The sequence below is a fragment of the Tachypleus tridentatus genome, unplaced genomic scaffold, assembly GCF_004210375.1.
Source record: "Tachypleus tridentatus isolate NWPU-2018 unplaced genomic scaffold, ASM421037v1 Hic_cluster_1, whole genome shotgun sequence".
Lineage (NCBI taxonomy): Eukaryota > Metazoa > Arthropoda > Merostomata > Xiphosura > Limulidae > Tachypleus > Tachypleus tridentatus.
This window is the reverse complement of record NW_027467777.1, coordinates 18,045,927-18,072,199: the sequence shown is the minus strand read 5'-3', so window position 1 is coordinate 18,072,199 and position 26,273 is coordinate 18,045,927. Positions and strand designations below refer to the sequence as shown.

General features: G+C 31.3%; 1 pseudogene across 1 annotated transcript in view; it reads left to right on the top strand.

Moving 5' to 3' along the window:
- Positions 1-24,881, top strand: part of LOC143241696 (nuclear receptor subfamily 2 group F member 1-A-like) — a 54,470-nt pseudogene extending 29,589 nt beyond the window's left edge. The window contains exon 3 of the transcript XR_013022261.1: positions 23,445-24,881. The product of XR_013022261.1 is annotated as a nuclear receptor subfamily 2 group F member 1-A-like (transcript). The remainder of the gene's footprint in view (positions 1-23,444) is intronic.
- The last annotated feature ends 1,392 nt before the right edge of the window (positions 24,882-26,273 follow it).

Below are 26,273 nucleotides of genomic sequence, written 5' to 3'. Positions count from 1 at the left end.
CCACATCGAGTTTCTAAGTGTTTATCTTTCGCTAAGTAAACCTAGGAAAGATCTGTCCTGAATCATGTTGCTATGTATAATCCTACACTAAATAAAGGTAGAAACTTTCTGTCCTGAATCATGTTGCTATGTATAATACTACACTAAATAAAGGTAGAAAAGTTCTGTCCTGAATCATGTTGCCATGTATAATACTACACTAAATAAAGGTAGAAACGTTCTGTCCTGAATCATGTTGCTATGTATAATACTACACTAAATAAAGGTAGAAAAGTTCTGTCCTGAATCATGTTGCCATGTATAATACTACACTAAATAAAGGTAGAAACGTTCTGTCCTGAATCATGTTGCTATGTATAATACTACACTAAATAAAGGTAGAAACGTTCTGTCCTGAATCATGTTGCCATGTATGATACTACACTAAATAAAGGTAGAAACGTTCTGTCCTGAATCATAAGGCCATGTATGATCCTACACTAAATAAAGGAAGAAACTGTCTGTCCTGAATCATGTTGCTATGTATAATACTACACTAAATAAAGGTAGAAACATTCTGTCCTGAATCATGAGGCCATGTATGATCCTGCACTAAATAAAGGTAGAAACGTTCTGTCCTAAATCAGGTTGCTATGTATAATACTACACTAAATAAAGGTAGAAACATTCTGTCCTGAGTCATGAGGCCATGTATAATCCTACACTAAATAAAGGTAGAAACTTTCTGTCCTGAATCATGTTGCTATGTATAATACTACACTAAATAAAGGTAGAAACGTTCTGTCCTGAATCATGAGGCCATGTATTATCCTACACTAAATAAAGGAAGAAACTGTCTGTCCTGAATCATTTTGCTATGTATAATACTACACTAAATAAAGGTAGAAAAGTTCTGTCCTGAATCATGTTGCTATGTATAATCCTACACTAAATAAAGGTAGAAACGTTCTGTCCTGAATCATGTTGCCATGTATAATACTACACTAAATAAAGGTAGAAACGTTCTGTCCTGAATCATGTTGCTATGTATAATACTACACTAAATAAAGGTAGAAACGTTCTGTCCTGAATCATGTTGCTATGTATAATACTACACTAAATAAAGGTAGAAACATTCTGTCCTGAATCATGTTGCCATGTACAATACTACACTAAATAAAGGTAGAAACGTTCTGTCCTGAATCATGTTGCCATGTATAATACTACACTAAATAAAGGTAGAAACGTTCTGTCCTGAATCATGTTGCTATGTATAATACTACACTAAATAAAGGTAGAAACGTTCTGTTCTGAATCATGTTGCTATGTATAATACTACACTAAATAAAGGTAGAAACGTTCTGTCCTGAATCATGTTGCTATGTATAATACTACACTAAATAAAGATAGAAACGTTTTGTCCTGAATCATGTTGCTGTGTATAATACTACACTAAATAAAGGTAGAAACGTTCTGTTCTGAATCATATTGCTATGTATAATACTACACTAAATAAAGGTAGAAACGTTCTGTCCTGAATCATGTATAATACTACACTAAATAAAGGTAGAAACGTTCTGTCCTGAATCATGTATAATACTACACTAAATAAAGGTAGAAACATTCTGTCCTGAATCATGTTGCTATGTATAATACTACACTAAATAAAGGTAGAAACGTTCTGTCCTGAATCATGTATAGTACTACACTAATTAAAGGTAGAAACATTCTGTCCTGAATCATGTTGCCATGTATAATACTACACTAAATAAAGGTAGAAACATTCTGTCCTGAATCATGTTGCTATGTATAATACTACACTAAATAAAGGTAGAAACATTCTGTCCTGAATCATGTTGCTATGTATAATACTACACTAAATAAAGGTAGAAACGTTCTGTCCTGAATCATGTATAATACTACACTAAATAAAGGTAGAAACTTTCTGTCCTGAATCATGTTGCTATGTATAATACTACACTAAATAAAGGTAGAAACGTTCTGTCCTGAATCATGTTGCTATGTATAATACTACACTAAATAAAGGTAGAAACATTCTGTCCTGAATCATGTATAATACTACACTAAATAAAGGTAGAAACTTTCTGTCCTGAATCATGTTGCTATGTATAATACTACACTAAATAAAGGTAGAAACGTTCTGTCCTGAATCATGTTGTCATGTATAATACTACACTAAATAAAGGTAGAAACGTTCTGTCCTGAATCATGTTGCTATGTATAATACTACACTAAATAAAGGTAGAAACGTTCTGTCCTGAATCATGTTGCTATGTATAATACTACACTAAATAAAAGTAGAAACGATCTGTCCTGAATCATGTTGCTATGTATAATACTACACTAAATAAAGGTAGAAGGTTCATTTTTACACCCAGGTAAATTCAACTAGTTTTTAAATACGATTTTTAGTAAATAATATGATGGGTTATGTTTAACATTTATTATAGACTGTTAATATATGTAGATAAAAAAAGAAGTTATTTGCGTAACTTATATTGTAATTTAAAACACTTTACTTTTAAATTAGGTTACATTTGTTTGTTTGTTTTTTTAATCTCGCCCAAAGCTACTCGAGGGCTATCTGTGCTAGCCGTCCCTAATTTAGCAGTGCAAGACTAGAGGGAAGGCAACTAGTCATCACCACTCACCGCCAACTCTTGGACTACTCTTTTACCAACGAATAGTGGGATTGACTGTTACATTATAACGCCCCTACGGCTGAAAGGGCGAGAAGGTTTGGTGCGACGGGGATTCGAACCCGCGAAAATAAGATTAAAACTGACCACAAATTACACATCTTAATTTTCATAATTACATGGAACAAAGCAATGTCCTGGCATATAAAAATATATTCCTTTTTAAGCTAAAATGATTTAAACATTTTTTTAGGTAATTTACCACTCATTGTAGGCTAACATAAACGAAGAAAAATACAATGAACTGTGAACCATATAAACAATGTCTAACATCACTCAAGTAGCACTAATTACATTGAACCACGTGCGATTATCTGAACAGACATCTTGATGTGTTTTTATACAACTGTCATATCAATCATGACTCCGTAAAAACTACTGTCGGGACAATAAAGTTTTCCTTAAATTCTTTGAATTCACTTTAGCAAATAAAGAGTTAAGAAATGCACTGAAATATATAAAATTCACGTCTTCTACAACACCTAAAGAGGAGAAAACGACATTCAGAGTTTTTTTCAACACCTGTCTTAATACCCTAACCTGGTTCATTTGTTTTGTAAATTTTTTTGCGATGTTTTGTTTTTCTTTCTTTGGAACTAAAACGTAAGCGAAATCAACGTAGAGTGATCTCTGTCGCGGTAAACTCTGAGGTAACAACTGTGCATATGCAAACAGAACGTATCATTTTTAAATAACAGACATACAGCGGCGTCAAAATGTGGTGAATAGTCTCGGAATGAAAATAATGAACACTTGCTCGAGACAGCAGAAGTTGTGAAATTATTATTATTACCTTACTTAAGGGTTAGGTGTGGACAAGTGATTCTGAAAACTGAATCTGATGATATAACCTGAAGATGACCCAGAAAGGTCGAAACGTTGTTCTCTGCTTATCAATAAAAGTGTTAATACCCATACCAGCCCTTTTGAGATACATTTTTATTTCAAGTTGGTTTTGCGTTATCAAATATCCGAAGATTCCTGGTTCGCGAACCTTTTGCGAACAGCGATGGCCAAGTTCTACTATTCGGTCACAGAAGAAAGAGTCAGAAACTGAAAATTGGAAAATATTCTGTGTATAAGTTTGCGAGGAAACCTAAAATAACAAAATATTCTGTGTATAAGTTTGCTAGGAAACCTAAAATACCAAAATATTCTGTGTATAAGTTTGCGAGGAAACCTAAAATAACAAAATATTCTGTGTATAAGTTTGCTAGGAAACCTAAAATAACAAAATAATCTGTGTATAAGTTTGCTAGGAAGCCTAAAATAACAAAATATTCTGTGTATAAGTTTGCGAGGAAACCTAAAATAATAAAATATTCTGTGTATAAGTTTGCTAGGAAACCTAAAATAACAAAATATTCTGTGTATAAGTTTGCTAGGAAGCCTAAAATAACAAAATATTCTGTGTATAAGTTTGCTAGGAAGCCTAAAATAACAAAATATTCTATGTATAAGTTTGCTAGGAAGCCTAAAATAATAAAATATTCTGTGTATAAGTTTGCTAGGAAACCTAAAATAACAAAATATTCTGTGTATAAGTTTGCTAGGAAGCCTAAAATAATAAAATATTCTGTGTATAAGTTTGCTAGGAAACCTAAAATAACAAAATATTCTGTGTATAAGTTTGCGAGGAAACCTAAAATAACAAAATATTCTGTGTATAAGTTTGCTAGGAAACCTAAAATACCAAAATATTCTGTGTATAAGTTTGCGAGGAAACCTAAAATAACAAAATATTCTGTGTATAAGTTTGCTAGGAAACCTAAAATAACAAAATATTCTGTGTATAAGTTTGCTAGGAAGCCTAAAATAACAAAATATTCTGTGTATAAGTTTGCGAGGAAACCTAAAATAACAAAATATTCTGTGTATAAGTTTGCTAGGAAACCTAAAATAACAAAATATTCTGTGTATAAGTTTGCTAGGAAGCCTAAAATAACAAAATATTCTGTGTATAAGTTTGCTAGGAAGCCTAAAATAACAAAATATTCTGTGTATAAGTTTGCGAGGAAACCTAAAATAATAAAATATTCTGTGTATAAGTTTGCTAGGAAACCTAAAATAACAAAATATTCTGTGTATAAGTTTGCTAGGAAGCCTAAAATAACAAAATATTCTGTGTATAAGTTTGCTAGGAAACCTAAAATAACAAAATATTCTGTGTATAAGTTTGCTAGGAAGCCTAAAATAACAAAATATTCTGTGTATAAGTTTGCTAGGAAGCCTAAAATAACAAAATATTCTGTGTATAAGTTTGCTAGGAAGCCTAAAATAACAAAATATTCTGTGTATAAGTTTGCGAGGAAACCTAAAATAATAAAATATTCTGTGTATAAGTTTGCTAGGAAACCTAAAATAACAAAATATTCTGTGTATAAGTTTGCTAGGAAGCCTAAAATAACAAAATATTCTGTGTATAAGTTTGCTAGGAAGCCTAAAATAACAAAATATTCTGTGTATAAGTTTGCGAGGAAACCTAAAATAATAAAATATTCTGTGTATAAGTTTGCTAGGAAACCTAAAATAACAAAATATTCTGTGTATAAGTTTGCTGGGAAACCTAAAATAACAAAATATTCTGTGTATAAGTTTGCTAGGAAGCCTAAAATAACAAAATATTCTGTGTATAAGTTTGCGAGGAAACCTAAAATAATAAAATATTCTGTGTATAAGTTTGCTAGGAAACCTAAAATAACAAAATATTCGTCTTTTGCCTTAACTTAACAGTAACATAGAAATGAAACCATAACAGCACATACACCAATTCTAAGAGTTTCTTTAGGTTTGTTTGTGATTAATCACGAAGGTCTGTAAGGAATTATTTGTGCTGTGCCCACTACGGGTATTGAAACCCCGTTCCTAGCATCACAAGCCTTCAGTCTTATCTTCCGTTGTTATTGTGGGGACAATGGTGTTTTAAAAAACACAAACAATTTTTGTACGGTGTTCATATTGAGTAGCTGCTTATGTTAATGATGTACATACATCCCGAACTACGGAGTTCATGTTGAGTAGCTGATTATGTTAATGATATACATACATCCCGAACTACGGAGTTCATATTGAGTAGCTGATTATGTTAATGATATACATACATCCCGAACTACGGAGTTCATATTGAGTAGCTGATTATGTTAATGATGTACATACATCCCGAACTACGGAGTTCATATTGAGTAGCTGATTATGTTAATGATATACATACATCCCGAACTACGGAGTTCATGTTGAGTAGCTGATTATGTTAATGATATACGTACATCCCGAACTACGGTGTTCATATTGAGTAGCTGCTTATGTTAATGATATACATACATCCCGAACTACGGAGTTCATATTGAGTAGCTGATTATGTTAATGATGTACATACATCCCGAACTACGGAGTTCATATTGAGTAGCTGATTATGTTAATGATATACATACATCCCGAACTACGGAGTTCATATTGAGTAGCTGATTATGTTAATGATATACATACATCCCGAACTACGGTGTTCATCTTGAGTACCTGATTATGTTAATGATATACATACATCCCGAACTACGGAGTTCATATTGAGTAGCTGATTATGTTAATGATGTACATACATCCCGAACTACGGAGTTCATATTGAGTAGCTGATTATGTTAATGATATACATACATCCCGAACTACGGAGTTCATATTGAGTAGCTGATTATGTTAATGATATACATACATCCCGAACTACGGAGTTCATATTGAGTAGCTGATTATGTTAATGATGTACATACATCCCGAACTACGGAGATCATATTGAGTAGCTGCTTATGTTAATGATTTACATACATCCCGAACTACGGAGTTCATATTGAGTAGCTGATTATGTTAATGATATACATACATCCCGAACTACGCAGTTCATGTTGAGTAGCTGATTATGTTAATGATATACATACATCCCGAACTACGGTGTTCATCTTGAGTACCTGATTATGTTAATGATATACATCCATCCCGAACTACGGAGTTCATATTGAGTAGCTGATTATGTTAATGATATACATACATCCCGAACTACGCAGTTCATATTGAGTAGCTGATTATGTTAATGATGTACATACATCCCGAACTACGGAGTTCATATTGAGTAGCTGCTTATGTTAATGATATACATACATCCCGAACTACGGAGTTCATATTGAGTAGCTGATTATGTTAATGATATACATACATCCCGAACTACGGAGTTCATATTGAGTAGATGATTATGTTAATGATATACATACATCCCGAACTACGGAGTTCATATTGAGTAGCTGCTTATGTTAATGATATACATACATCCCGAACTACGGAGTTCATATTGAGTAGCTGATTATGTTAATGATGTACATACATCCCGAACTACGGAGCTCATCATGAGTAGCTGATTATGTTAATGATGTACATACATCACGAACTACAGAGTTCTTATTGAGTAGCTGATTATGTTAATGATATACATACATCTTGAACTACGGAGTTCATCTTGAGTAGCTGCTTATGTTAATGATGTACATACATCCCGAACTACGGAGTTCTTATTGAGTAGCTGATTATGTTAGTGATATACATACATCCCGTACTACGGAGTTCATCTTGAGTAGCTGATTATGTTAATGATATACATTTTGTAGCTACCGTATTAGTCACAGACTGGTTTCTCCATCTGGTTTAATTTGTGACAACTAATTGCTTTCAATCTCATCCTTGGGTGATTTATGATAGCTAACTAGAGTGGTGATTCTAATCTTTAAAACACTGTGGATAAATAACAACGAGGGAGAACCATATATTGGAAATAAAAAAAAACGAACCACAACATAAGTCCAGATGAATTACATAAAGAAATATATTTCTACACGTAATAACATCCGGTACATCACGAGCATCCGGTACATCACGAGATAAGGAAACAGCCATTCTTCGTGTATCTCTCATACACTGTTGTTTAAATAGACGTTGGATTAGGGACTGATTCTTATAACGTAAAGCGGAAACAAAACACGTGCAGTCCAGCGAGTGGACGTCTGATGTCCAGTAGAAGAAACTCTCGTTTGTCGACCGTAAAACAGTATTAACAGAAATGCTGCTATCTGAGAGGCAGACTGACATCACGATTACGGTAAGCTGAAATGATACCAAGAGCAGGAAGGAAATATAACAGATCTTCAGATTTTATATTTCGTTTAAAGAAGGATGTGTTATAAATGTATCGAACAGTAAGTAAGTTGTATAGACCTTTTTCTTTAAAACAAATGTCCAAATTTCAGACAGGCTTATGCTGTTGACTTTTAGACTAATCTTATTGGATTTGACTGTCTCTCCTATAACGCTCCTACTTGTAATTTGATGAAACAAGTCACTCACTTTATCATTTTTGTAACAGCTAACCTCCCAAACGTGTATTGAACTTACAACTCTAAAAAACGAGTTTCGATACCCGTGGTGAGCAGAGCACAGATGGCCCATTGAGTAACCTTATGTTTAATTACAAACAATTGCAATTGTAATAATTACGATAATAATAATACAGAGAAAATACGGTAAACATTGTGTGTTACCTTAAAGTTTACACTTTAGTGGAAAAACAACAGAGGTTCTGTAAACGTTAAATAATTAAATTAGTAGTGGTACTTTAAGCGCTGAACTAGTGTACAAAATTGTGATTATAGGACAACTAAAATAGTTCCTTCTTCATATAAACTGGAGACTTAAGCCTATTAAACAAAGAAACATGTATTTAGAATCATGATCTTAAAGAGATTAATAACGAAATCATTGTATTCCACTAACCCCAGCTTATCTCATACTTAACTGTGCAACTAATCTTAACTCATACTTAACTGTGCAAATAAGCTTATCTCATACTTAACTGTGCAACTAAGTTTATCTCATACTTAACTGTGCAACTAAGCTTATCTCATACTTAACTGTACAACTAAGTTTATCTCATACTTAACTGTGCAACTAAGTTTATCTCATACTTAACTGTGCAACTAAGCTTATCTCATACTTAACTGTACAACTAAGTTTATCTCATACTTAACTGTGCAACTAAGTTTATCTCATACTAAACTGTGCAACTAAGTTTATCTCATACTTAACTGTGCAACTAAGTTTATCTCATACTTAACTGTGCAACCAAGTTTATCTCATACTTAACTGTGCAACTAAGCTTATCTCATACTTAACTGTACAACTAAGCTTATCTCATACTTAACTGTACAACTAAGTTTATCTCACACTTAACTGTGCAACTAATCTTATCTCATACTTAACTGTGCAAATAAGCTTATCTCATACTTAACTGTACAACTAAGTTTATCTCATACTTAACTGTGCAACTAAGTTTATCTCATACTTAACTGTGCAACTAAGCTTATCTCATACTTAACTGTACAACTAAGTTTATCTCATACTTAACTGTGCAACTAAGTTTATCTCATACTTAACTGTGCAACTAAGCTTATCTCATACTTAACTGTACAACTAAGCTTATCTCATACTTAACTGTACAACTAAGTTTATCTCATACTTAACTGTGCAACTAATCTTATCTCATACTTAACTGTGCAACTAAGCTTATCTCATACTTAACTGTGCAACTAAGCTTATCTCATACTTAACTGTACAACTAAGTTTATCTCATACTTAACTGTGCAACTAATCTTATCTCATACTTAACTGTGCAAATAAGCTTATCTCATACTTAACTGTACAACTAATCTTATCTCATACTTAACTGTACAACTAAGCTTATCTCATACTTAACTGTACAACTAAGTTTATCTCATACGTAACTGTGCAAATAAGCTTATCTCATACGTAACTGTGCAAATAAGCTTATCTCATACTTAACTGTGCAACTAAGTTTATCTCATACTTAACTGTACAACTAATCTTATCTCATACGTAACTGTGCAAATAAGCTTATCTCATACTTAACTGTGCAACTAAGTTTATCTCATACTTAACTGTACAACTAATCTTATCTCATACGTAACTGTGCAAATAAGCTTATCTCATACTTAACTGTGCAACTACGTTTATCTCATACTTAACTGTACAACTAATCTTATCTCATACGTAACTGTGCAAATAAGCTTATCTCATACTTAACTGTGCAACTAAGTTTATCTCATACTTAACTGTACAACTAAGTTTATCTCATACTTAACTGTGCAACTAAGCTTATCTCATACTTAACTGTGCAACTAAGCTTATCTCATACGTAACTGTGCAACTAAGCTTATCTCATACTTAACTGTGCAACTAAGCTTATCTCATACTTAACTGTGCAACTACGTTTATCTCATACTTAACTGTACAACTAATCTTATCTCATACGTAACTGTGCAAATAAGCTTATCTCATACTTAACTGTGCAAATAAGCTTATCTCATACTTAACTGTACAACTAAGTTTATCTCATACTTAACTGTGCAACTAAGCTTATCTCATACTTAACTGTGCAACTAAGCTTATCTCATACGTAACTGTGCAACTAAGCTTATCTCATACTTAACAGTGCAACTAAGCATATCTCATACTTAACTGTGCAAATAAGCTTATCTCATACTTAACTGTGCAACTAAGCTTATCTCATACTTAACTGTACAACTAAGTTTATCTCATACTTAACTGTGCAACTAAGCTTATCTCATACTTAACTGTGCAACTAAGCTTATCTCAAACTTAACTGTGCAACTAAGCTTATCTCATACTTAACTGTGCAACTAAGCTTATATCATACTTAACTGTGCAACTAAGCTTATATCATACTTAACTGTGCAACTGAGCTTATCTCATACGTAACTGTGCAACTAAGCTTATCTCATATTTAACAGTACAACTAATCTTATCTCATATTTAACTGTGCAACTAAGCTTATCTCATATTTAACAGCACAACTAACCTTAACTTATCTTGTATTTAACTGTACAACTAACCTTAGCTTATCTCATATTTAGCTACAACTAATCTCAGCTTATCTCATATATAACTGTACAACTCATTTTAGGTTATCTCATTCAACTGTACAACTAATCTTACTTACATCTAAAGGTGGAATACTGAATGTATGATTATTCTAAAACATGGTGACCTTGGTAGAATATTTTTCAGTTCATGTTCTCTGATTGAGCTTATGCAAAGAAAGGAAAAACAAAAGTGCTACAAATACAACTATAATAATACTACAAATACAACTATAATAATACTACACATACAACTATAATAATACTACAAATACAACTATAATAATACTACAAATACAACTATAATAATACTACACATACAACTATAATAATACTACACATACAACTATAATAATACTACACATACAACTATAATAATACTACACATACAACTATAATAATACTACACATACAACTATAATAATACTACAAATACAACTATAATAATACTACACATACAACTATAATAATACTACAAATACAACTATAATAATACTACACATACAACTATAATAATACTACACATACAACTATTACAAATACAACTATAATAATACTACACATACAACTATAATAGTACTACACATACAACTATAATAATACTACACATACAACTATAATAGTACTACACATACAACTATAATAATACTACACATACAACTATATAATAATACTACACATACAACTATAATAATACTCACAAACACAACTATAATAATACTACAAAATACAACTATAATAATACTACACATACAACTATAATAATACTACACATACAACCATAATAGTACTACACATACAACTATAATAATACTACACATACAACTATAATAATACTACACATACAACTATAATAATACTACAAATACAACTATAATAATACTACACATACAACTATAATAATACTACAAATACAACTATAATAATACTACAAATACAGCTATAATAATACTACTCATACAACTATAATAATACTACACATACAACTATAATACTACTACAAATACAACTATAATAATACTACAAATACAACTATAATAATACTACAAATACAACTATAATAATACTCACACATACAACTATATAATAATACTACAAATACAACTATAATAATACTACAAATACAGCTATAATAATACTACACATACAACTATAATAATACTACACATACAACTATAATAATACTACACATACAACTATAATAATACTACACATACAACTATAATAATACTACAAATACAACTATAATACTACTACACATACAACTATAATAATACTACACATACAACTATAATACTACCTACACATACAACTATAATAATACTACAAATACAACTATAATAATACTACACATACAACTATAATAATACTACACATACAACTATAATAATACTACCTACACATACAACTATAATAATACTACACATACAACTATAATAATACTACAAATACAACTATAATAATACTACACATACAACTATAATAATACTACACATACAACTATAATAATACTACAAATACAACTATAATAACACTACACATACAACTATAATAATACTACACATACAACTATAATAATACTACACATACAACTATAATAATACTACAAATACAACTATAATAATACTACACATACAACTATAATACTACTACACATACAACTATAATAATACTACACATACAACTATTACAAATACAACTATAATAATACTACACATACAACTATAATAATACTACACATACAACTATAATAATACTACAAATACAACTATAATAATACTACACATACAACTATAATACTACTACACATACAACTATAATAATACTACACATACAACTATTACAAATACAACTATAATAATACTACACATACAACTATAATAATACTACACATACAACTATAATAATACTACACATACAACTATTACAAATACAACTATAATAATACTACACATACAACTATTACAAATACAACTATAATAATACTACACATACAACTATTACAAATACAACTATAATAATACTACACATACAACTATAATAATACTACACATACAACTATAATAATACTACACATACAACTATAATAATACTACACATACAACTATTACAAATACAACTATAATACTACTACACATACAACTATAATACTACTACACATACAACTATAATAATACTACACATACAACTATAATAATACTACACATACAACTATAATAATACTACACATACAACTATAATAATACTACACATACAACTATTACAAATACAACTATAATAATACTACACATACAACTATAATAATACTACACATACAACTATAATAATACTACACATACAACTATTACAAATACAACTATAATACTACTACACATACAACTATAATAATACTACACATACAACTATAATAATACTACACATACAACTATAATAATACTCCCTACACATACAACTATAATAATACTACACATACAACTATAATAATACTACCTACACATACAACTATAATAATACTACACATACAACTATAATAATACTACACATACAACTATAATAATACTACCTACACATACAACTATAATAATACTACACATACAACTATAATAATACTACACATACAACTATAATAATACTACACATACAACTATAATAATACTACACATACAACTATTACAAATACAACTATAATACTACTACACATACAACTATAATAATACTACACATACAACTATAATAATACTACACATACAACTATAATAATACTACCTACACATACAACTATAATAATACTACAAATACAACTATAATAATACTACACATACAACTATAATAATACTACACATACAACTATAATAATACTACCTACACATACAACTATAATAATACTACACATACAACTATAATAATACTACAAATACAACTATAATAATACTACAAATACAACTATGATAATACTACACATACAACTATAATAATACTACACATACAGCAATAATAATACTACACATACAACTATTACAAATACAACTATAATAATACTACACATACAACTATAATAATACTACAAATACAACTATAATAATACTACACATACAACTATAATAATACTACACATACAACTATAATAATACTACCTACACATACAATTATAATAATACTACACATACAACTATAATAATACTACAAATACAACTATGATAATACTACAAATACAACTATGATAATACTACACATACAACTATAATAATATTACCTACACATACAATTATAATAATACTACACATACAACTATAATAATACTACAAATACAACTATGATAATACTACAAATACAACTATGATAATACTACACATACAACTATAATAATACTACACATACAACTATTACAAATACAACTATAATAATACTACAAATACAACTATAATAATACTACACATACAACTATAATAATACTACAAATACAACTATAATAATACTACACATACAACTATAATAATACTACAAATACAACTATAATAATACTACACATACAACTATAATAATACTACAAATACAACTATAATAATACTACAAATACAACTATAATAATACTACAAATACAACTATAATAATACTACACATACAACTATAATAATACTACAAATACAACTATAATAATACTACAAATACAACTATAATAATACTACACATACAACTATAATAATACTACAAATACAACTATAATAATACTCACAAATACAACTATAATAATACTACACATACAACTATAATAATACTACACATACAACTATAATAATACTACACACATACAACTATAATAATACTACAAATACAACTATAATAATACTATACACATACAACTATAATAATACTACAAATACAACTATAATAATACTACAAATACAACTATAATAATACTACACATACAACTATAATAATACTACAAATACAACTATAATAATACTACAAATACAACTATAATAATACTACACAACTATAATAATACTGCACATACAACTATAATAATACTACAAATACAACTATAATAATACTACAAATACAACTATAATAATACTACACATACAACTATAATAATACTACACATACAACTATAATAATACTACACATACAACTATAATACTACCCACACATACAACTATAATAATACTACACATACAACTATAATAATACTACAAATACAACTATAATAATAATACAAATACAACTACAATAATACTACACATACAACTATAATAATACTACACATACAACTATAATAATACTACACATACAACTATAATAATACTACACATACAACTATAATACTACCTACACATACAACTATAATAATACTACACATACAACTATTACAAATACAACTATAATATTACTACACATACAACTATTACAAATACAACTATAATAATACTACAAATACAACTATGATAATACTACACATACAACTATAATACTACCCACACATACAACTATGATAATACTACACATACAACTATAATAATACTACAAATACAACTATGATAATACTACACATACAACTATAATAATACTACACATACAACTATTACAAATACAACTATAATATTACTACACATACAACTATTACAAATACAACTATAATAATACTACAAATACAACTATGATAATACTACACATACAACTATAATAATACTACAAATACAACTATGATAATACTACACATACAACTATAATAATACTACACATACAACAATAATAATACTACACATACAACTATTACAAATACAACTATAATAATACTACACATACAACTATAATAATACTACAAATACAACTATAATAATACTACACATACAACTATAATAATACTACAAATACAACTATAATAATACTACACATACAACTATAATAATACTACAAATACAACTATAATAATACTACAAATACAACTATAATAATACTACACATACAACTATAATAATACTACAAATACAAATATATTATGTTTGAGGTTATTTTACTACTTTCTAGGTTCTAATTTTCAAAATTAACAAACACAAGTTTTATCTGATGTTTACTGAAGTACCGATACTTGCAATTTGAAACTATCATGACAGTTGTTATACCGGAGGAAACTAGTTTACAATATACTACATTAGTTATTGTTTAACCAGCAAACAGTCTAGTTTATAACTTAAGGAGTTGGCGTCATACCGGAGGAACCTAGTTTACATTACATTTCATTAGTTATTGTTTTAATAGACAAAAAAGCATGGCACATTAAAAAGTCACAGGTTGTACTTTGTATAAAGCTTCTTTCAGTTAACTATTGACCTACTGGTCGACTTAGTTAACGTAAAGATACCTGTCTACAATTTAGGTAGATGAAAAGACGTGACAACTGGTCATCTGGTTCTCAGTCTACTAACCCATTAGAGACAACTTTCAATAGCGACACATGACATACTAGAATCTTGTCACCAGATCAGCAAGACACATCACAACAAAGTCAATTCTGTATAAACTGACAAATAGCCACACACGTAAGGTATTTAAATAACCTCTGTGCATCAGTCCTTCAGAAAGGGGGAAAATACACCGACTGGAAAATCAGAATAAATTGTTGAGTGACAAATATTAGTTTTTTATTCTAGAGAGACTGAAAAAACATTGAAAAATAAAGTAAAGGACCACCTTAAACATTTCAATGACTCTACTATCTTTAAAGCGGTGATGTCAAAACTTCACTTTTTTGAGCGTTGGTACGAATTATGACAAGTTGAGTAGTGACATGAGATCTCAGCTAAGCTAGCTGTCGAGTTTTCAAGTCTAACCGACCGTGTCTGCTAATGGTTTACCAAAACCATAATCTTCGCTTACAACCTGGACGACATGGCTAGTTAAAGGATATATCGTCACGGGTTTTTGCTTTAAAGAACTTAAACAGACAACAACAACAATGGATACGTGGTATGCTCTCATGGCTAAAAGAACAACATATTACTTGGAAGGAACGTAACTTTCTAATATGCCTTCACAACAGATTAAACGGAAGCCAAGCTTACAACTCACAGATAGCACCGAAAAATAACAGAATTTTTAGAATATATATGGGCAACAAACTATGGCCGATGGATAATTGAGGTAATCAATTTGAACAGTGTTTTTCAAACGATTTTGTAATTATAGGAAACTGAATTTCTTAAAACCGCGTATGTGTCAACTGTCCAGGTTCGTTTAATTAGAACTATCCTAATGAAAATTAACTATGCCTATCCTAAAGGACCCTAACTAGGACTACACTAGTTTAATCATTGTATCCTGTCTTCAACAATATAAATATAAATCATCTAATTTGTAAACTATAATGTTATTATCTTCCTTTATCAAATTATTTTTATTATTAATAATAAATGACCTTAACGTAGTGAGGTTTCTTATAATATCAGAGTAAGAATACTGATAAATCACCGAATGAATCGTCTTACAGACGACCAGTTTGATTAAACGGGCATGAAAAACTGTAAATTTGATTTTCAATATATAATAAACGTAATAAATAAATATTTTTATAGTAATGCTAGACTGTAGTGAGATCCAAATCATGTGTTACAATACAGTTCCACAGCGTTGATATAAGTTTTACTTCATGTGTTAGACTGTAGTACCATAACAATGAACCATAACTTATACATCATGTGTTACACTGCAGTACCACAGCGTTGATATCATAAATTCTACTTCATGTGTTAGATTGCAGTACCACACTGGTGAACTACAAGTTCTACGTCTTGTGTTAGATTGTAGTACCACACTGGTGAACTACAAGTTCTACGTCTTGTGTTAGATTGTAGTACCACACTGGTGAACTACAAGTTCTACGTCTTGTGTTAGATTGTAGTACCACACTGATGAACTACAAGTTCTACGTCTTGTGTTAGAATGTGGTACCACACAGGTGAACTACAAGTTCTACGACTTGTGTTAGATTGTAGTACCACACTGATGAACTACAAGTTCTACGTCTTGTGTTAGAATGTAGTACCACACAGGTGAACTACAAGTTCTACGTCTTGTGTTAGAATGTAGTACCACACTGGTGAACTACAAGTTATACGTCATGTTTAGATTGTGGTACCACACTGGTGAACTACAAGTTCTACGTCTTGTGTTAGAATGTAGTACCACACTGGTGAACTACAAGTTATACGTCATGTTTAGATTGTGGTACCACACTGGTGAACTACAAGTTCTACGTCTTGTGTTAGTTTGTAGTACCACAGTGATGAACTACAAGTTCTACGTCTTGTGTTAGTTTGTAGTACCACACTGGTGAACTACAAGTTCCACGTCTTGTGTTAGATTGTAGTACCACACTGATGAACTACATGTTATACGTCATGTTTAGATTGTGGTACCACACTGGTGAACTACAAGTTCTACGTCTTATTTTAAATTGTAGTACCACAGTGATGAAATACAAGTTCTACGTCTTGAGTTAGATTGTAGTACTACACTGGAGAACTACAAGTTCTACGTCTTGTGTTAGATTGTAGTACTACACTGGTGAACTACAAGTTTTACGTCTTGTTTCAGATTGTAGTACCACACTGGTGAACTACAAGTTCTACGTCTTTTTTTAGATTGTAGTACCACACTGGTGAACTACAAGTTCTACGTCTTGAGTTAGATTGTAGTACAAACCTGGTGAACTACAAGTTCTACGTCTTGAGTTAGATTGTAGTACTACACTGGAGAACTACACGTTCTACGTCTTGTGTTAGATTGTAGTACCACACTGGTGAACTACAAGTTCTACGTCTTGAGTTAGATTGTAGTACTACACTGGTGAACTACACGTTCTACGTCTTGTTTTAGATTGTAGTACCACATTGGTGAACTACAAGTTCTACGTCTTGTTTTAGATTGTAGTACCAAACTGGTGAACTACAAGTTCTACGTCTTGTGTTTGATTGTAGTACCACACTGGTGAACTACAAGTTATACGTCTTGTGTTAGATTGTAGTACCACACTGGTGAACTACAAGTTATACGTCTTGTGTTAGATTGTAGTACCACACTGGTGAACTACAAGTTCTACGTCTTGTTTTAGATTGTAGTACCACACTGGTGAACTACAAGTTCTACGTCTTGTTTTACATTGTAGTACCAAACTGGTGAACTACAAGTTCTACGTCTTGTGTTAGATTGTAGTACCACACTGGTGAACTACAAGTTTTACGTCTTGTGTTAGACGCGGAGTACTCAATATCTGTATATTAATACAAAAGTACACGGTACTGTTGGAGTATTGAATATTTATATATTATTACAAAAATACACGGTACTGTTAGAGTATTCAATATCTGTATATTAACAGAAAAATACTCAGTACTGTTAGAGTATTCAATGTCTATATATAGGGTGAATACCTCCGTCAAGATGCGGAAAGTTTAAAAGGGCATTGTACTGAGATAGGTTGGTAACCTATGCGTTATACAGATGTACCCGAAAGATGAAACCTTACGGTCAACTATTATTATAAACTGTAGAACTGACATCGTAGTCCTGCATCACGTATTAGATTACAAAATCGTAACTTTAAATTAGTGTACAATGCAGATAATGAACGCGTGGTTAGGGTTAGCCTATGTTAATAATTCATTTTTTAAGCATCAATTATCTTCAGTTTTATTTCTTTAATACTCTGTCAACTGTATTGATTTATAAACACGTTTTAGAAAGCGTTTACAGGAGAAACGTGTAGTAACGTTCTGTTAATATTTATCAATAATATTAACACAATTATTAAGGAAGTGTTAGTGACCTGACCAATCACATTTCTGATTGTTGTGCTATCAAGGATTTGTTATGGATATCACGCGTTAAACATAAACAATGAATATCACGGGTAAGAAATAAACAATGGATATTAAACGGTAGGAAGCAAACAACGGATATCTAGAGTAGGATAGCCAACAACACATATCACAGCTGAAAAATTCAACAATGGATATCACGGCTGATAAAGTAAACAATGAATGTCTACAAAAGAAATCACGATAGAGATAATTATGCTGAAAGAAAACCAGACGATTATTTTTGGTTTCACGATATTTGTTAACTCAATAATTGATTTAATAATTTCGGTTTATTATTCAAACATCGGTATTTTGGGATATTTTAACAGAGCCACGCAAGGGGTATCTGAGTTAGTTAATGTTCGTTTTGACCTGAGAGGCTTAAGGAAAGATAGACAATCTACAACAAACCACTGCCATTTTTGGCCTATTATGATCGAATAATGTGATTTGTTATTACTACCATATCACACTCACAGCTCCACAATACATGTCGCCTATTTTTCACGACCACGCTAAGTAACCACTTTTCCACGCCCAGAAATTCTGAGATTGATTGTTCTATTTGGTTAGCCCTGTCCACGCGGAATTTCTCAGGTTACCTTATGGAGGCAATAAGAGGCGCGCGGATATTTCAGCCGTGACTAAAAAGAAATACCTTGAAAACAATGGCTAATAAGTATGGTGATATAAAAATGTTTACAGCTGCATGCTGTGATGTAATGATGTAAGAGGAACGTGGTTAAGATGTTATCTGGAACGTTTGTCGTTCCACTGTGCTTAGTTTGTACTAATATATAAATACTGAATATGCATGGTGGTACAGGTGCATGTACCACACACTACAAGAGCGTTATACACTGTCCCGATATAAATTTCTGGATTTTTGATTTCCAAATGAAGTCCTAATTCGATCAACAAACAGAAAATGCCCCATATCACTGCTGTAAAAATAATGATTCAAAGTGGCCTAGTATTCGGACCTGGATCCCGACAAGATTTGAGGAGGACCGCCCTATCTTCTTCAAAAACTCGCATATATATCGGTTTCATTAATTTTCCGAGATACACGTTACATTTCTTGGGTTGTTATTTAACACTGCTAATAATATTATCAGAACGCTACTTCCATGACATCAAAACAGTTTAATGTAGGTAGTGTTAGTTAATTTATTTTGTGAGTTAATAATTTATTATTTTTAGAATAAGATAGTTAAAAGTGGACGATAACTGGAAGTTGTATTTGTAACTCATTGATGTCAAGCATATTGCGAGCAAATGATTTAATAATAATTCTATAAATAATATGAGGTGAGAGGGAAATAACAGATAGAATAAAATAATAATAGAATAAATTAAAGTCACCGCCAGGGGAACATTCGGCATGAAGTTGACCGCGGTAGGAGTGATAGGCTTAAAATGTAACATAGGCCTAACGTTTAATATGTTAAGAGTTAGACCAAAACAAGAATAATTTCTTCCGTCAAAGCGTTGTTCTAAAGTAATTTAATCAGCATTAGTGCACTTTAACAAAAGTAAAAGAGGATATTTGAAGAAAGAAGACCAAACGATTACTGTTGAATATTACATGTGTTTTGATAGTTACTGCTTCATTAATGTCTTCCACCCAACTATTATTTGCTGACCTATGTGTTTTGTGCCTGAGGATGCGTCAAAACACGCGTTTAACGCGCGAAGTACAAAAATCAGTTGAATAAGTCATCAATCACAAGAGTAGAGAAATCACAGAGAAAGTAGGACAGTGAACTGAAGAAATAGTGAAGAACAGCGACCTCTGTAAATGATGAATCTTCAAGTAGCAGTTTCTAATAAAAGCGCATTATTAAAACACCGGATTTTTTCAATGACGGAAAGTGATATACTTACCGCAATTCTTGAGGGCGAGAAAACAAAGACGCTTGAATCGTTTTCAATTCTACCTTATGACATATTCAATACTACATTCATTACTATTGTCCAGGTTGCAGTAAAATATTCGTAGCTATTTTAAATAGTGATTTGTAAAACGAGTGGAGAGAAACACACATTATTTAATCTAATAAACCCAAACATTTACGACTACTACAAAGATGTTTAAATGTCCTCTACATTTCTGCTTATATTGGTATCGAAGAAGAATTTAGAAAATTTATAGGATTGAAATATTGATTTTGAAAAAACCCTACAACCTTCGCAGGAGTTTGTTTAGTAGCTGTGCCTAGATATTGGTGCACTATACCTAATCGTTATTGTGGTAGGTTTCGATACTTTAATGGCTTCGAAGAGAAAAATTAGACAGTAACAATGAAAAACTAATAAAATTTCTCATTCTCTTTAAAGAATCAACATGAAAATAGTCCTATGGCCTGCACGAATTTTTAGTAGGTGTGTCCAGCTTTGAGTAAAATATTCATAGCCATTTTTTTAGTATGCCTGTGAAACAATGATAACTGTATATGGAACATATTGATGAATTGTCTAACAATCAAATAATCAACGTTTTTTTATTATTAATATTTTAGCAGTTTTTAGCTGTTGAGATAGAATGTCCTGAGTATTGTTTCAAGAACTGTTCTGCTTTTTAATATGATTTTTGAGTATAAGTTTTCTAAGAATTTTTGTGAGGTTCCTGGGCGATCCTTATTATAAGTCTTATCCGTGGTTTGACGTGGTCTATTTAGATAATCTAGGTTTTACTTACTGTTTTTATTTTATAATTAAGTACAAAGCTACACAAGAGGCTCTCTATGCGTTTCCCACCACGGGTATCGAAACTCGGTTTCAAGCATTACAAGCCCGTAGACATACAATTGTGCTACTGGGTGGAATGTCGGGTGGGGGCTACTCACTGTGAAAACAGCATTCAGTACATTGTATGTAACTTTTTGAGATAACTTCCTATTTCGGTATGGGACACTTGTCGGCCTTTCTTGTGTATTTTAAAGTTGAAATATTAAGACAACAAATAGAGAAGTATTGTTTGATGAATATGAAACACTAACTGTCTATATACTGTGGCCCCGGCATGGCCAGGTGGGTTAAGGCATTCGACTCGTAATCTGAGGGTCGCGGGTTCGAATCCCCGTCTCACCAAACATTCCCGCCCTTTCAGTCGTGGGGGCGTTATAGTGTAAAATAGTAATTGGTAAAATAATAGCCCAACAATTGGCGGTGGGTGGTGATGACTAGCTGCTTTCCCTTTAGTCATACACTGCTAAATTATGGACGACTAGTGCAGATAGCCCTTGTGTAGCTTTGCGAAATTCAAAACAAACCAAACTAAATATTGTGATTAACTAGGAATTCACAGTTTGTTAAACTTGAATAAACGTCCACAGTCGTAATTGTAAGCCTAACGTTATGTTTTGCAGTATTATTGAAATATATGTATAATTATGTTAGTTTTGCTACAGATAATTCACGAGAAAATCACGGTGTGCTCTTCTTTACGCACGCAGAAAGAAGAAAAAGTTTCCTTTACCCATATTTATCGACAAAACAGATGTTTCCCATATTTATCGACAAAACAGATGTTTCCCATATTTATCGACAAAACAGATGCTTCCCATATTTATCGACAAAACAGATGCTTCCCATATTTATCGACAAAACAGATGCTTCCCATATTTATCGACAAAACAGATGTTTCCCATATTTATCGACAAAACAGATGTTACCCATATTTATCGACAAAACAGATGTTACCCATATTTATCGACAAAACAGATGTTACCCATATTTATCGACAAAACAGATGTTTCCCATATTTATCGACAAAACAGATGTTACCCATATTTATCGACAAAACAGATGTTTCCCATATTTATCGACAAAACAGATGTTACTCATATTTATCCAGTTTTGAACCTCATTCGCTTGTTTCTAATGTGTATTTGCAGATGCCTGTGGGGTTTCGGACATTGGGCACATCGAGAGTTTACAGGAGAAGTCGCAGTGTGCCCTCGAGGAGTACTGTAGGACACAGTATCCCAACCAGCCAACTCGGTTTGGCAAGCTGCTCCTCCGCTTGCCTTCCTTGAGGACTGTTAGCTCCCAGGTGATAGAACAGCTTTTCTTTGTACGATTGGTCGGAAAGACGCCTATCGAGACACTCATTAGGGACATGCTTCTCAGCGGCAGTTCTTTCAACTGGCCTTACATGAGTATTCAGTGACATGCTTCTCAGCGGTTGTTCTTTCAACTGGCCTTGCACGAGTTATTCAGTGACCCATTTCTTCAGTCGTTGTCATCTTTTAGCTTCGTGATCTAAAAGATGACCTCTCTTTTCCATAAGATCTGGGTAGATATTATAGTGATCATTCGTCTCGAGCAGAATAGCAGAATTTAGATCAATTAACATACAAGAGGATGAGTGATTATTATTGATAGATGAAATATAATTGTATTTAACTGAAAGTGACAGCAGGGACCTTGTTTGTAGCTATTTAATGATACCAACAGAAGTTATTAGCGAAAAAGACTTAATAGTTGTTGTTTTTTTAAACAAAAAAACAAACTTGGAATCTGGAAGCTGTGATGACAGAGATTTTTGGTTCTGTTCTCAACAAAATAATTGGAAAGACCCAACCAGAACGTTGTATTTTTCAGGAAACAAAAAAGAGCTAAAGGCAGAAGGAAAGAAACATCCAGTAACCTGATGTATAGTTTTCTTAGAACTTAAACAGATCTTGGGACCAAGAGGACACAGTATCAAGAGTTCTAGTGTTTTTTTTTGTGTATTGTTTTTGGAAAAAACAAACAAACAAAACTAAAAGAACTTCAGAGTTTTGGTGCTGGTTCTTGTTTTACAAAGACAAATAGTCTTTGAACCATAATGATACGTACCTAGATTCGTGGTGACGTTGATCATTTTATATAGAGTATCTGGGTACAAAGAAAATACTATTTGTTTTTGCTGCAGGCACAAAGAAAATAAACGTAAGTCCAAACATGTGTGGCACCAAGATTGGTAGGTATTGTACTTGGAAACCTGAGGAAGCTCTTAACTAAACGTTGTTGCCACAAATATCACGTTCATTTGAAGAAAACTAATTAGGATAAGTAGGACGTTACCACAAGGATAATGATGTTTGTTATTGTTTATGGAAACAAAATGGACCCCAAAACCAAGAAGGGGGTACCTCACTCATGAGGATTGATTGAAATAATTAAAATAAAGTATAGACGTGCTCAAACATAAGTACAGCAATATTGCTCAGATAAAACATGCATTACTCTAGTGTGATGGCTGACTCACTCTAAAAAATGTTGGTATGTTTTAGGACTATTTATCCATGTTTACATAATCAGATGTTACAACAATGTTTGGCTAAAAATCAGACATCACATTAGCTAATGGACAACAACATGTGTTTGTGTGGGAAGCGATTCTGCTTTATCTTTGTTGTCAGCACATTTGATTACCGTTTCTATTTCTAGATAACAGTTTGCTAAATATTTGATCCATGTTAAGCTTTACTGTATTTTACTTCATTTATTAAGAGTTTATTTTTATTGGAGTGTTTGAAATATCCGGTGAACGTTTTATAGCTGTTTCTTTTTTCTTCCATAAATACAAAATAAATCAAACATGCAAGCTACAAATTTTATTTTGACAGAAAAATTACAAATTTAGAGTTTAGATCGAATAGATACTAAAAATACAAAATATCAAATATTGCAGTGATAGGCTTAACAAGTTTACGCTATTTTGCCAAATGTAGCACTTATAGGCTTAACAAATTCTCGCCATGTTGCTAAATATTGCAGTGATAGGCTTAACAAATTTACGCCATGTTGCTGAACATTGCAATCATAGGCTTAACAAGTTTACGCCATTTTGATAAATGTTGCAGTGAATGACATAATAAGTTTAACCATATTGTTTTAAACATTGGTATGTAGTTTCTGTGCGCAGGATTCTATTTAATGCATTCCTTGTTGCGAAAGAACTTTCTAGAAGAAACTAACTTGTTTTACTACTGTTTAAAATAAAAGTTTTGAGCTAAGCTCAAAAAATTGTTAATTATTCTAAAATCAATTCTAGTTGTTTAATGTTAATAATTTATTAAATGAACTCATATAAATTGTATCTATCAGAAACGTTTTTCTTTTTATACTATACATCTGTAATGTAGATTTAGTAACTATCAGCAACGTTTTTCTTTTTATACTATACATCTGTAATGTAGATTTAGTATCTATCAGCAACGTTTTTCTTTTTATACTATACATCTGTAATGTAGATTTAGTAACTATCAGCAACGTTTTTCTTTTTATACTATACATCTGTAATGTAGATTTAGTATCTATCAGCAACGTTTTTCTTTTTATACTATACATCTGTAATGTAGATTTAGTAACTATCAGCAACGTTTTTCTTTTTATACTATACATCTGTAATGTAGATTTAGTATCTATCAGCAACGTTTTTCTTTTTATACTATACATCTGTAATGTAGATTTAGTATCTATCAGCAACGTTTTTCTTTTTATACTATACATCTGTAATGTAGATTTAGTATCTATCAGCAACGTTTTTCTTATACTATACATCTGTAATGTAGATTTAGTATCTATCAGCAACGTTTTTCTTTTTATACTATACGTCTCTAATTTAGATTTAGTATCTATCAGCAACGTTTTTCTTATACTATACATCTGTAATGTAGATTTAGTATCTATCAGCAACGTTTTTCTTATACTATACATCTGTAATGTAGATATAG